The sequence below is a fragment of the Nipponia nippon genome, unplaced genomic scaffold, assembly GCF_047370975.1.
Source record: "Nipponia nippon isolate SJK-2023a ecotype South Korea unplaced genomic scaffold, ASM4737097v1 scaffold_8, whole genome shotgun sequence".
In the NCBI taxonomy this organism is placed as follows: Eukaryota; Metazoa; Chordata; class Aves; order Pelecaniformes; family Threskiornithidae; genus Nipponia; species Nipponia nippon.
Genome location: NW_028262402.1, coordinates 33,500,469 through 33,513,959, shown reverse-complemented (window position 1 = coordinate 33,513,959; position 13,491 = coordinate 33,500,469).

Below are 13,491 nucleotides of genomic sequence, written 5' to 3'. Positions count from 1 at the left end.
AGACAAAAAATAACCAGTCAATTATCATTTCTCATCATCAATGTAAACAATATTTTATAGACCAACACCTTGCAAAGCAGATGAAATATAATGGATCTAACTTAATCTAGATTAGGTAAATACAGCTAGATAGGAATTGCAAAACTCTTTGAACTCAAGACCAAAGTTAAGCAACCAACTCACATAGTCATTGAGAATTCAGTGCCAATATATCCATGTGGAACAGCCTCAGCAAACTTAAAGCAACACGAGTTCTTTACATGCAGTGTGCCTGCAAGACAATGTCAGAGATGTTTACACAAACATCCAGTACAACCATTAGTTTTCCCCATATTAATGCAATGAGTTAGTGGAGTGTCATTACAAACTTCTGTTTTAGACAGCACTGCTGCAACTGTGCACATGTTGGGAATGGGGAGAATACCAAGTACATGCCACGCACATATTCATCTTCCTGGTATAAACTAATTGGAGTGAAGACAAACAGCAAGCAGACTACTTCTAGTCTTGGAAACAACACAGCTTCTATAAGAAGTAAAGTCACTGTAGAATGAAAAACACTTGTTCACTTTTAACAGTATTCATAGTATTATAACGGACCAGAGATAGTGATTCTCATGTAGATTTAAAACACTAATAAGTGCTTAGAAGTTGTGACAGCTGTCAATCATATGAAAGGATTTCTTGTCCTAAAGGACACCAAACAGTCCTTACAGAAAAGGAGGAAAAGCCCATTGCTCTACTTAGTGGGTCCCCAAGAAATCCAGATGGAGGGCACGTGTAGCTGCATTTCAGCTCCATCATTTTTACCAGAGGAACGGTGCAAGCAGAGTCTGTCTCTGGAGCCAGTCACAAAATCCCAGTGGAAAACATGATCTTCACATGTCCCATCATTTGGATCTGCAATAGATGTATGACACTTGAATTGCTGAATTTTAAAACAAATTACTTTTATTTCTCTCTAATATTCAAGGTAATTAAAAGTTATATTTATGATGCAAACTGTAAGCTTTGTAATACTTTTATTAATATTTCCACACTCTGAAGCTGTAAAGTTGAAGGGAGAATTAATTATATGTATTTATTTACATTGCTGAAACTATCATCATCTATTTGTTTATTTAGTACTAGCTTTTATATATGACAACCTCTCAATGAATCAGTAGTGCTAAAACTAGTACCCACTGAAAACATTTCAGCTAAATTTGTGGTCAGTTTGCTAGAATCTGATGCACAGTCAAATGCAATAAATTAAGTGTTGTATAGGTTTATGTTAAGTGATATGTGAGTATTGAAACATATACTGAAAAATCACATGATGCTTATAGATGACCACCAAATGAAAGTATGAAAAAGACAGTGAGGCTGTATTACCTAAAGTGGAAAATTAGAGGATGATAGAAAATAACAGTAATGGGTTGAGAGGTGAATGGTGGAGCAGATGGGGAGGATGGCAAGGTGTTGAAAAATTAATTAATGATTGAAGCATCTTGAAGAGGAAAATTACTTTATAATCGGTAAGTACCATCATTAATCAGCTTAAGTTGATTTTCTTTTTTCAAACAGCCTGTTACACTGGAAGATGCCCCTACATGTTGTAGAAGGATGTGGTACCTTCAGCATTTCTTTGAGCTGAAGGGCTTGTCAACTTATTGACTATTTTGTACATGAAGTTCATATGCAGAAGCACTGTAAGAGCTCTTACGTTCAACTGAGATGGCCACAGCAAAGCCATTATGAAAAAGAAGACAGTCTAGTGAGAGACGAATGGATTTTGTGCACACTTGTGCATACATGCACACAAAAAGCCTATACAAAGGAGTCTCCAAGTGTACCAGTACAAGTCTAAATGCTGGATGAAATAGAAGCAAAGTAATTACTGGTCTCTATTGTTGTGTTAAATATGAAAAGACATAGAGGCTATGGAGGGGCAGCAGTCAAGGTTTTGACCAAGCAAGTGTTTGCACATAAAACTTACAATCTGACAAGGAGGACGGTGTTACAAATAATCCATGTTTCCCAAATTATGATCACAGATAATTTGCTGATCTCTTAAGACCTGACTGGTTACGTATTCTGTTATTTTCCTGTAGTTGTCATCAGCTATCACCACATTACACATTCTCTGAAAGATTACTCTTCTCTGTAATGAGAGAAATGAGAGTAATGAGAGAGACAGTAATGAGCTGGTCTCAATTAAATGTGCATCTATGCAATGGAGGCTACAGTCTAGCATTATTTATCACATGAGACATATACTTCATAGCTGTAAGTGAATCAATGCTTTGACATGCAATCAGTTTTCCAACAAGCAAAAATTACTATTTTCAAACACTACTTAATTCCTTCTTTCACATTTGCAGGAGATAATCCACCAACATGGAACTTCTTCTCTAGTGACTGCCCCAACATGTGTTCTGCTGCCACTGATAGCAGCACTGCCCTATTTGCTAAAACATGAATCAGAATATTTACCTCATGCCCAGGTATTACAGGACCTTTCCTTTTTCATTCATTTATTTATTTGTTGGGTCTTGCCTTTTAATAAATATCTGAACTGCTGAATACTGACACAATTGTTTGTGTAGTTTAAGGTGTGATACTCTAGGCCTTAGTTATCAGGTATTTGTAAATCCAGGTCAACAGACATGCTCACACTTGATCCAAAAGGCTAAATCCCATCTCTTCAACCAACAGATCTGAGCAAAAAAGCCACAAAGAAGGATTATCTTGGCAAGAGTACGTAAAGGTTATTCTTATAGCTGCTGTAGTAGAACACAAATACTTAAAAGCCCTATCTGTTAGCAACCTCCTTGTCAAAAAAAAAAAAAACCTGAAAAAAATCAACTCAGACCCATACCTTTTATACCTTAGTAGAAAAGAATTGCACACATCAGCCTGAGCTTTGTCTGTCAAAGAACTTCGATGCCAGACATGTTTCAACCTTGGCCACAAAATAATCTTTTCTTCGTGATGAAAATAGACCAAAAAAAGGCAGAAAAATGAAACAAAATTTGATGGCAAGTCAGTAGTCATATAATTCTTTGGCTAGACCCTCGTATATCTCTTTTTGGGGAAAAAATAAGAATAGTCAGGGATTAAACGACATCATTGCCATATTCTTCTCAGGAAAAAAAAAAATATTTGCCATCATTTGCATCATATCCTTCTCTGGTCTGAAGGATACTCTGGTCTGAAGGGTACTCTATATGTGTCAGTTACAAGCATACTTCAAGAGTAGCTAAGGTCCTTACCATATGTACAGTAAATTGAAGAATTATTTACTCAGAACCAAAACAAGTGGAAAAGAAAGATAAACTGATTTAACTTCAATTGACTACTCATCCCCTTCTGTACATTCCTTAGTACTATACCTAGCTTAATTTTAAATGCATTAGTTACCTTGTTCAGTTTTGGTCCTTTATAATCTATAGGATAGAAAAGAAGGTCTAGTTTTAATCGGATGTTCCATAAAATGATACAACTCTGACTGCAATGATCTCAACAATTCTTTTCAAATTCTCATTCCACAATCATAATAAAGCCCATCTGCAAACATAAATAATTTCTCTTTGACTGTTTTTACCCTTTGACGAATTGCGAATTAATGCATCTCAAGCCAAAATTGCATTCTTCACGTAAGCATTTATAAGCACTACCCATTTATAAGTTTGAGTGATTCCTCACATACTATAAATCTCAAGTATTACTTTAAGTTTTAACTAGTCTTTCTGCTAAGAAGATATCAAAACTAAGTAACGTGACTGAATCAAAACATAAGGGAGACTGAGAAGGATCATTTCACTATCAATAACAAAAAAAAACAACCCTCTACTGGATCACATGGAAGGTCCCTCTAGACTGAGTTCCTCCCTCAAATAGCATCTAGTAGTTAGTTTCTTCCCAGCTTCCTTTTCTTTAGTCCCTGCTGGTCAGGGAGAACTCTAAGGTTTTGAAAGGGAGAGGTGACACCCATATCCGGGGAGAAGAACTTTTTTTAAATGTATCTTGTAACAGATGAGCAGGTGTGGTGGGTTGAACCCAGGCAATAGCCAAACACTCAGACAGCTGCTTGCTCACTCACCTCTCCCATAGGATGGGAAGAAAATAGGAGAAAGGTGAGAAGACCATAAAGTCCATGGAGTTTATTCAGTCCACAACTTGGTCTCCATCTGTTACAGTGGTTCCTCAGAACAGAAGACATGGTTTGTTGTGTTGTCAAGAAGTAAAGCCAGCTTGGGCTGAGTCACCACTGCATTTGCTCAGTTTCTTGTGAGTTTCATCCTCCATTCATTTAGGTGGTTCCTGCTATAGCACTTCCTATAACATACAACTCAAACCATGGGTTACAACAGGTTAAATGTATATCCATTACAATCTCCACCCCTTATTCCTTTGGACCAGACTATAGAGTTAGTACTGCAACAACAACCACCCATTGCACCTATAGCAGCATGGATCCTCCATGGGCTGCAGTCCCTCTGAAGGTGTACCTGCTCCAGTAAGACCTTATTTACAGGCCTAGTGCCTTCAGGGGTGTCCCTGCTACAGTTCATATTTGACTTCCTGCATGTGTGGTACAGTAATACAGGAACGGCAGTAATGCCAGGGTCATACACCAGCCCAGGCACATGGGCACATACTGTTACCAAAATGTTACCAGGCACAGCAAAGTAAGATGATAAGCAGCACATCAAACAGAAAAACCCAAAAACAGCCACTAACAAGCCATAGGCTCTAATATACAACAAAGTAAATGAGACCCATAGCAAGCATGGGAGCCTGCCAATTAACGGCTAAGAAGTTATAGCAGCTGTAAATTCAGTCTAGCACACTACAATCAAATCTGTTGCTATGTTGAACCCTTTAAGTCCTATGCTGTGCAACAAAAAGATCTGTGGTGGATTGACCCAGGCCAATAGTCAAAAACCTACACAGCCACTCAGTCACTCCCCTATCCCTTGGGAAGGGGAGAAAACAGAAGGGAGGCAAGAAGACTTGTGGATCGAGACAGGCAGTTTAACAGGTGAAGCAAAAGCTGCATGTGCAAGCAAAACAAAGGAGGGATTTATTCACTGTTTCCCATGGGCCAGCACATGTTTAGCGACTTCCTGGAAAGCAGGGCCTTAGCAGGCATAATGATTACTTGGGAAGACACAAACCATAACCAGAAATGTGCCTACTCTCTCCTCCTTTCCTTCAGTTTTTATTGCTGACCATGATGTTAAACGGCATGCAATATCCCTTTGGTCAGTTTGGGTCGGCTGTCCTGGCTCTGTCCTCTCCCAGCTTCTTGCCTATCCCCAGCCTACTCACTGAGGGAGGAAGGGGCAGGAGGAAAGTGAGAAAAAGAGAAAGCCTTGATGCTGGGCAAGCACTACTCAGCAATAGCCAAAACATTGGTGTGTCGTCAACACTGCTTTGGTTGGAAATTCAAAACATAGCACCATGCAGGCTGCTATTAAAAACAAATTAACTCAGTCTCAAACAGACAGGATACAGTAGGGAAGAAAAGACTGATGAATTAAGGATAGTGATAATTCTCTTGTGAACTTCCTTAACTTTCAATAGTCTGCAGCTTAGGGACTTCCTGAGGTGGTGGCATTGTTTGATTGGATAGCTTGTGCTATTACTAGATTTTTAGCTAGAATTTAGAAAATTCACCAAATAAATAAAAACCTACTAATCTTTTTTGAATATGAGTACTGGAATACACATTCTGTATGATGGACAGTGTTACTGTAACTTCAATTCACAAGTGAAAAACGTATTTCATCTCTACTGGAATGGTTCTGTCCAGGGAATTACATACGGAAATAAGATTTTGTGCCACATAATGCATGCTCAGGAAAAAAAAAAACCAAGTTATTTTCACTGCACAGACAGTCTGCATGCATGCCACTAGGTCAGGTGATGACCTGAGGTTAGGTCACCACACCCCAGGTTATCAGACCTTATCAGGCCTTTGGAAAACTTGGAGGAGTGGTCAGAATCCTAATATTCTGCACAAAAGAGCTCAAGGAGGACTCAAAAAAAACCCAAAAACCCCAAAGCAAAAAAACCACAAAACTGGCCAAGCATCCAGATTTTCCCAAATACACGGCAATCAGAACCACTGCTCTTAGGTCTTTTCTGGCCACATGCTTGCATCGCCCCACTAATTACTTGCATGACTAGTTATTTCTTTTTCTTTTGATCTTTTATCGTATTCTGGGAAGCTCATCTTTCCTATGATGATTTGTCTTACTATATTTTTCACTGTTTTATCTGTCCTCACACATGCTACCAGTTTAGCAAATCCTATGTACTTTGCGTCTTGCACACTCAGCATGGAAGCACATGTTCATATCATCAGTGTCTACATGACTCAGGTACCCCTCAAATAATCAATGCACAGATCAATTGCTCTCCATCAAATTATAAGATCTGTATCCACAGCAATTTGAATGGAAAAGTTCACAGAAAACTATCAAATAGCTCCATAAAAGCCATTTTCCATATTCCATGTTGGATATTGATGCAGTAACAGATCACACAAGAGCATGATTTTACATATTTTTCACCATTTATAGAAGCAATGATTTTGATATATATTCTTCTTCTCTCCCTCTACAACAACTTGCACTTCAGTTCTACTGACATTTACTTTCATTTGTATTGCAAGAAAAATGAAGGTTGCATTATGCTTGTTATAATTCTATCCCTTGCTTATAACTTCAGCAAATTTTACTAGTTAAGAGTGAAATTTTCATGCTTCTCTCTGCTTAAGGCTATATTAAATTTATTTAAATGTACCAGCAGAAACAGCTCAACCATTTCCCAGAAAGAGGTCAATGGAAAAAAGAAAAAAGAAAATTGGTGAAACTATCTATTTAAGTCACACAATTTGTTTAACACTACTAGCCACTTCATGATTGGTGTTCTGCAGAGGATGAGCGAACAATCAAAAAGTTACATTTACTATCTTGATAAACATATACAGATTTGAAAAAGCATTTGGAAAACCTAGAAATCTTCTTTTCTCCAAGCTTTAAGTGAGATTTGTATCTTAATTCTTTGAAAGGTCTAGCTTTCCTTGACATTCCCAAATCACTTCAACTAGGCACCTTGGCAGTCTGTTACTGACATTGGGATCTTATGAAAAATACACTTTTATTTACCAGAGATAATACTATCCCTATTGCAATACCTTCTGGTGCAACCAAAACAGAGCTAAGTCTTCTGCCACACAGAGCTGTACCATCTAGGATGAGCAGACCACGTCTACACTTGACTGTTCTATCTTCCAGAGAATTTTCCCAGTAATGTTATACTCTTATGCCAGAGTCAAGGGTCAACCACAGGAACTTCAGGTATCAGCATGCTCCTGGTTTCCAGCTTGCACACACTACCCATTCAAGTAACACTGTATCTCTAGTTACTTATTGTTGTGGTTTAACCCCAGCCAGCAACTAAGCACCACACAGCCCCTCGCTCTCTCCTGGTGGGACGGGGGAGAGAATCAGAAGGGTAAAAGCGAGAAAACTCGTCAGTTGAGATAAAGACAGTTTAATACATAAAGCAAAAGCCACCCATGCAAGCAAAGCAAAGCAAAGAATTCATTCACTACTTCCCATCACGCAGGGCTCCATCACGCGTAACAGTTACTTGGGAAGACAAAAGCCATCACTCTGAACGTCCCCCCCTTCCTTCTTCTTTCCCCAGCTTTATATGCTGAGCATGATGTCATATGGCATGGAATATCCCTCTGGTCAGTTGGGGTCAGCTGTCCCAGCCGTGTCCCCTCCCAACTTCTTGTGCATCCCCAGCCCACTCACTGGTGGGTGAGAAGCAGAAAAGGCCTTGGCTCTGTGTAAGCACTGCTCAGCAATAACAAAAACATCCCTGTGTTATCAACACTGTTTTCAGCACAAATCCAAAATATAGTCCCATACTAGCTACTATGAAGAAAATTAACTCTATCCCAGCCAAACCCAGCACACTTATGTTAAGAACACAAGCAATAGAATGTAAGAATACCTTTCTGTGTAAGACAAACCCAAGGCTGAGATGCAAACAATGAGTATTACATGGCCTTTGTCCCTTTTGGGTTCCCTTGATCCCCTAAAACAAGGGAAGAGAAACAATTAGCCAAATCATTCAAACTATAAAACCCAGACCACTGCTCTGGTAGTCTAAATGGATCACAACATATACTTGCAGTACGACAAGATTTAACCATTTTTTTCTTTCCAGACAGATGGTGTTCACCATTGAGGAGGGGTTGTTATTCAGAATAATTTATTTTAGGCAATTTATTTTAGACCTCGTGCTCTTCCATTTTACATATTTCCAGTAGATAGTAGAGACCAACTCCACAACCCACATGCTTCTCCCTCCTCACTGCTGGCAATTCAGCTGTCTCTCCCTGAGGGTAATTATGCTGTAATTAAGAAACCCTTAGCTTGAGCAGCTGTTTTATGAGCTTGGTTGTTGGGAAGTCAGCCTCACCAACACCTGACTTACCCAGACAACAGGAAAAACAGCTTAGACAAAGATCATCAAGTGCACAACCTAGAGTTTTCTCAAAATAAACTTGAGTTTTACAATACCGACAGTGGTCATGCTCTATCCTGCACTCAGCAGTGTAGTTCTATACTGAATCTGTAAAGGATGGGCGGGGGGGGGCTGAAAAAATGGTCACATAAATTATACATGGAGTTTAGACTTTCAACATTCCAGTTAAAGCTGTCTTGCAGCAACTATCGAAGGGCTAGAATAGCTTTACCTTATTGCACATGCTTAAAAAGAAAATCCACAAGACCAAAATAATTTGTCTCCAGAGTTAAGTGACAGAACAGGAAGTTCTCTTTTCCAAGTGTTTAAAGTTCTTGCTCTGAGGTTAGAGGTGGTTTACCTTCTCATGGTAAATAGGCAACAGATTCATATCCATAGGTCAAGTAGATTCTGCATGCACTTCTTGGGGAGAAGTTCCTGAACCACGAACAGAAGAGTCCTTGAAACTGTGGTCCCAAGATAACCACTAAAAAAGGAATAGCAAGCATCTGATGTCAACAATTCCTGCTACTTAAAAAAGGATGAAGCAAGTCTTCAATCTAGATTTCCAGCCATTTTTGGCAGACAGCTACATCTTATAGGCTGGACTCTGGAGAGTACTCTGGAGACAGTATAATAACCTCGATTTGTCATGTTTCTCCTGATAGCATCTCTAACTGATAGTCATTTCCTTGCTAGGGAGAAACCCTCCTAGACACTACTAGTCTCTTATTTGCTAAACTTTGAGTGGGTAAACTGAGTGATTGTAATAAGCCTGTAGATATTATCTAATAGATTCTACTCACTCTAACAGTCACAACCAGTCCATGAGAAGTGAGTTGCCCAAATACTTGTCACGTCCCTTCTATCCTAGGTGCAATCAGTTGCTTTCAAGCCTGGACTGAATTCAACATTTGAGGTTGAATTATGCTTCTTATGTTTAGAACTCATTTAAAAGGCAACCCTTCTCCCTTGCCGTACTCATAGAATTACTAATACCAGAGTCTGAGCTGGAACTTCAGTGACATATGAGAAGGCACAGCTGGTAAGATTTCAGCTTCAAAAGTCCACTTTCTTGTTTGTTCCAGAACAACCCTTATCTGTCTCTGGGGCAAACTGAAAGTAACTGTGGAACTGGAGCTGCAAGAAAGTGGCTGGAGATGCATATGACTACTGAGTTAGTTGAGATGTGAAGACTAACATTCTATATCTGCTACTCCTGGATTAACTTTTTATCTGATTGAGTTTCACTCATCTGCTAGGACAGCCAATTCAGCTCAATGAGATTAATTATTTTGGAGTACTGGCAATATTATGGTTATGCCTGCTTTTGTAGGCTAGTCTAGATCAGCATCACATGTGCCCTGTAATGATTGTTTCACTATTGTCTTGTGAAGACTCTTTTAAGGTCAGATAGATATTTGCCTACTGGAAAAAAACTTTCATAATCAGTCCCTAAAATACACTGCCAATTAGGATTTTTTATTTACACAAGGAATTAATATCTCTTCATTTACAAAAACTATATTTGCCAATAATTCATATTTCAGTTCTACCACAACACACAGCAACATTCACATCAATTATAAACAAGTTGTTCAGTCACATATTTTAATGTATATGTTGAAACCTAATTAGCCTCTTAAGTCAAACCGATTATGTCTTTTTAAAATGTTTGCTTTTCTTATTTGCTGTAAGTAAGCTTTTAAACACAAAATACACTAAGCAGCATTTCATCTGAATCCTATCAAACAAAGTTATTGAAGCATGAGGTCTATATAACTAGTGAAGCAGAAGACCATGCTATTACATGGATAAATGCTCCAGAGTTACTGGAGCAACACAAAAACAATCACAGAAACATGGCTTCTGAAACCTCATAAGCAACTAATTTTGGAAAATGTGTGTGTGTGTATAGATTTATATATACATATTTATATGAATGTACACACACACACACAAAAATATAAGCCATTTGACATCAAAACTCCAAAATACATACACATGGCTTTGATTAAAAAAAAAAATATTATTTCCCACTCACCTCCTCCCAAAAACAACAGAAAATAAGTCAGAAATCAAAGCTGTCTATCTATAACACTGGGGGAAAAAAAAAAAAAGAATTCTTATTTCCTTATGGTTTATTGTTCTTTTTCACATGTTCAGACAATGGAGAAATAACAGTTCTCAACCCATTTTGTCTCTGGAAACACCATCACCTCACAATAGCTTAAGCACCCACCATCTTACGAAGTCCTCCGGGGCTCCAAGGGGGCTCTGCTCAGGCTCTAACACAACCCATATTCACTTACCATTTGGAATTAGACCCTACCTCCTGGCCTACCTTTTAGACAGCCAAACTTATGCCCCTGTATGTAGGGTGTCAGGGCATTTGCTCCCCAGGGTGGCTGGAGAGGGCTATTAGGTACTTAGGCCTGGATGCCCCGGTTCCCAACTCCTCGGCAGCTGCAACCACCACCAAGTCAATAGGGGAGGCGGATGATGCCAGGGCTGGGGCTCTCCCAGGTAGCAGATGTGACCAACTGATCTTGAAATCCTCTGTTTAAAAAAAAACAAAAACAAAACAAGCTTATGTAAACCAATGTGTGTTTATAAAAAGCAGTATAGCAGGGTCACATGGGGGACTGCACCCTGCTCCCCATGCAGCATGTGGGAGCGCAAGGCAGCACCAACACCCAGAGCAGGGCAAGGCTGAATGCCACAGAGAGGCGGGCTGAACACGAAATTTTACTCTTCTTTATGAAATTCACCTGGCGATGCGGAAGAGCACGCTTAGCAGCCTGCAGCCCAGACATCCTCTCGAAAATAAGTGCTGCTATAGGCTGCCCATATAAATAGCACTCTCTAAGGGCCTCCATTTACCCACTTTGTGCTTTCTGTCCCCATCTCTCCCCAGCCCTCTGATCCTATTCCCCTTCATAAACATTAATTTCCTCACCACCCTCCTGGGCAGCCTGCAAGAGAGCAATGTTTGCTTTCCTCCCACGCGCAGGGCCTCCACACACAATATGGGAGGAGTTTGGCTCCAAAATCCCACCCTGGGGCATATACCCAACAGCAGATATCATCACCCACCATGCCACTCCTCCCCGGGGGATGCCATTTTACACCACCACCTCTGGCAGAGGGGGCCCTGCGGATCCACCCTCACACCCCCACTCAGCAGCCCCACTGCTATGGGGGGAAACCTTCGGGTCAACCCCTGGGGCCAGGGTCCCACTTCACCCTTGCCCACTCACCAGCTCCCAAGAAACCCCAGCCTCCTTAGCCATCCCCCACCAGCACTGGCTGACACCTTGCAGGGTTGGGACCTCACAGGAGGCGAGCAGCAACTGGTTCGGGCAGATCCATTTTCTCCTGTTTGTGCAGCACCTGTAAGTTTTTATTTCAAGCCTCCTGTGATCCTGGGGGCAGGAAACTCTCCACAGCAGCAGGCAGCTAGCCCAGGCCTCAGCGACAGGGGCACTGGACTGTAGGGGCGATGGCGGGCCAGCTCTCACCTCAGCCCACAGCCTCCTCAGTGAAGGCAAAGGCTATCGTAGCACCAGGCCAGCATCTTTGATGGAGGATCAGAGGCTCGCCACTTAATGAGTATTTTTTTCCACATTTGCAAGTGTTTTCCATGACACACAGCAAGACTAGCATGGAGCTCATTTGTTTCCAAATGCAAACATTTGTTCATTACCCTAGGCTGATCAGCAGAGTAAAGAACAAACATTTGCTGCATTGATAAAATGGGGCAATGAATAAATACCTTGGGACTAGCCAGTCTTAACATTTACAGTTGTTTTAGTTAACTTGAGTTAATTGCCAATTAATGCATGCCACTACACAACCAAAAGTTCTAATCAGGATAGTCCCAAAGTGAAGGCCTTCTATTTCTTATATTTTAATTATTTATTTACTCAAAATTAACAAATTCAGCCTATCAAGATACATGTGTAAAGGGACTCTTAAAAGAAGTAATCTCTTCAGCCCATGAGATACTACAGGACACAAAACATGGTGCACATTCTTCATTCTGTGTAACACTGTCAGTCAGAGAAGCTGGAATGGTTTTTTTTTTCCTCCATTCAAAGACCATAATGAAATGTTTTTCATTACAGAAAACTACCCTACAGCAATTTGTTTTCATAATAATAATAACCTAAAAGACGAATGAAAGCAATCAAAGAATGAAACTAATCTGAGCATTTTTGCAAGACAGCAGCTCGCACCCATAGCCACAGACATATCTGCTACACCACTAACTGCAACATGCAAACAGCCAAACCGATGTACGGCAAAAGAAATGTACTGTGGGAGTGGAAGGGTGGTAAGATTTTCGAATGTGATGCTCAGCCTTGGGGTAATTTTCACAAGTAAGTAATAAACCACTCAGAAGGGTTGTTTTATTGAAAACAGTATTGAATTTAACTAATACAGTACGAATGTTCTGCTATACTAACCTACTTTTTGACTGTATGTATTTGCAGTGTGGGTTTTTTGTGTTTGGTTTTGCAACAGGAGCCTAACCTGAGGGATTAATGGTTAGAATAAAGTGTTATATTGGACATTGCTGCCCTCTAGTGACGACACAGACGCAATTGGAAGAGAGTATTTGCTGCAAAGGTTTCTTTGCTCTCAAGATACAAGTGATCAGTTGGGTATCATTGAACTATGACAGAATTTTATGAGAGTGAAATCTTAGTTAATCTTAGCCTTAGAATATTATTTGAATAAACAAAGTACTTGAATGTAAATAAATAAATAAACATTTCTGTAAATGGAAAGAAATAAATAAACATTTCTGTAAATGGAATGTGTAGTGCAGTAAATGATCACAGATTACAATCAGCGAGACTTCTGTGTTGCATTAAAATACTGCATGACAAGTAATTCAGAAAAGTTACAGCTGCAAGCAAGAAATCTATATTACATGACAACTAGTTCAAT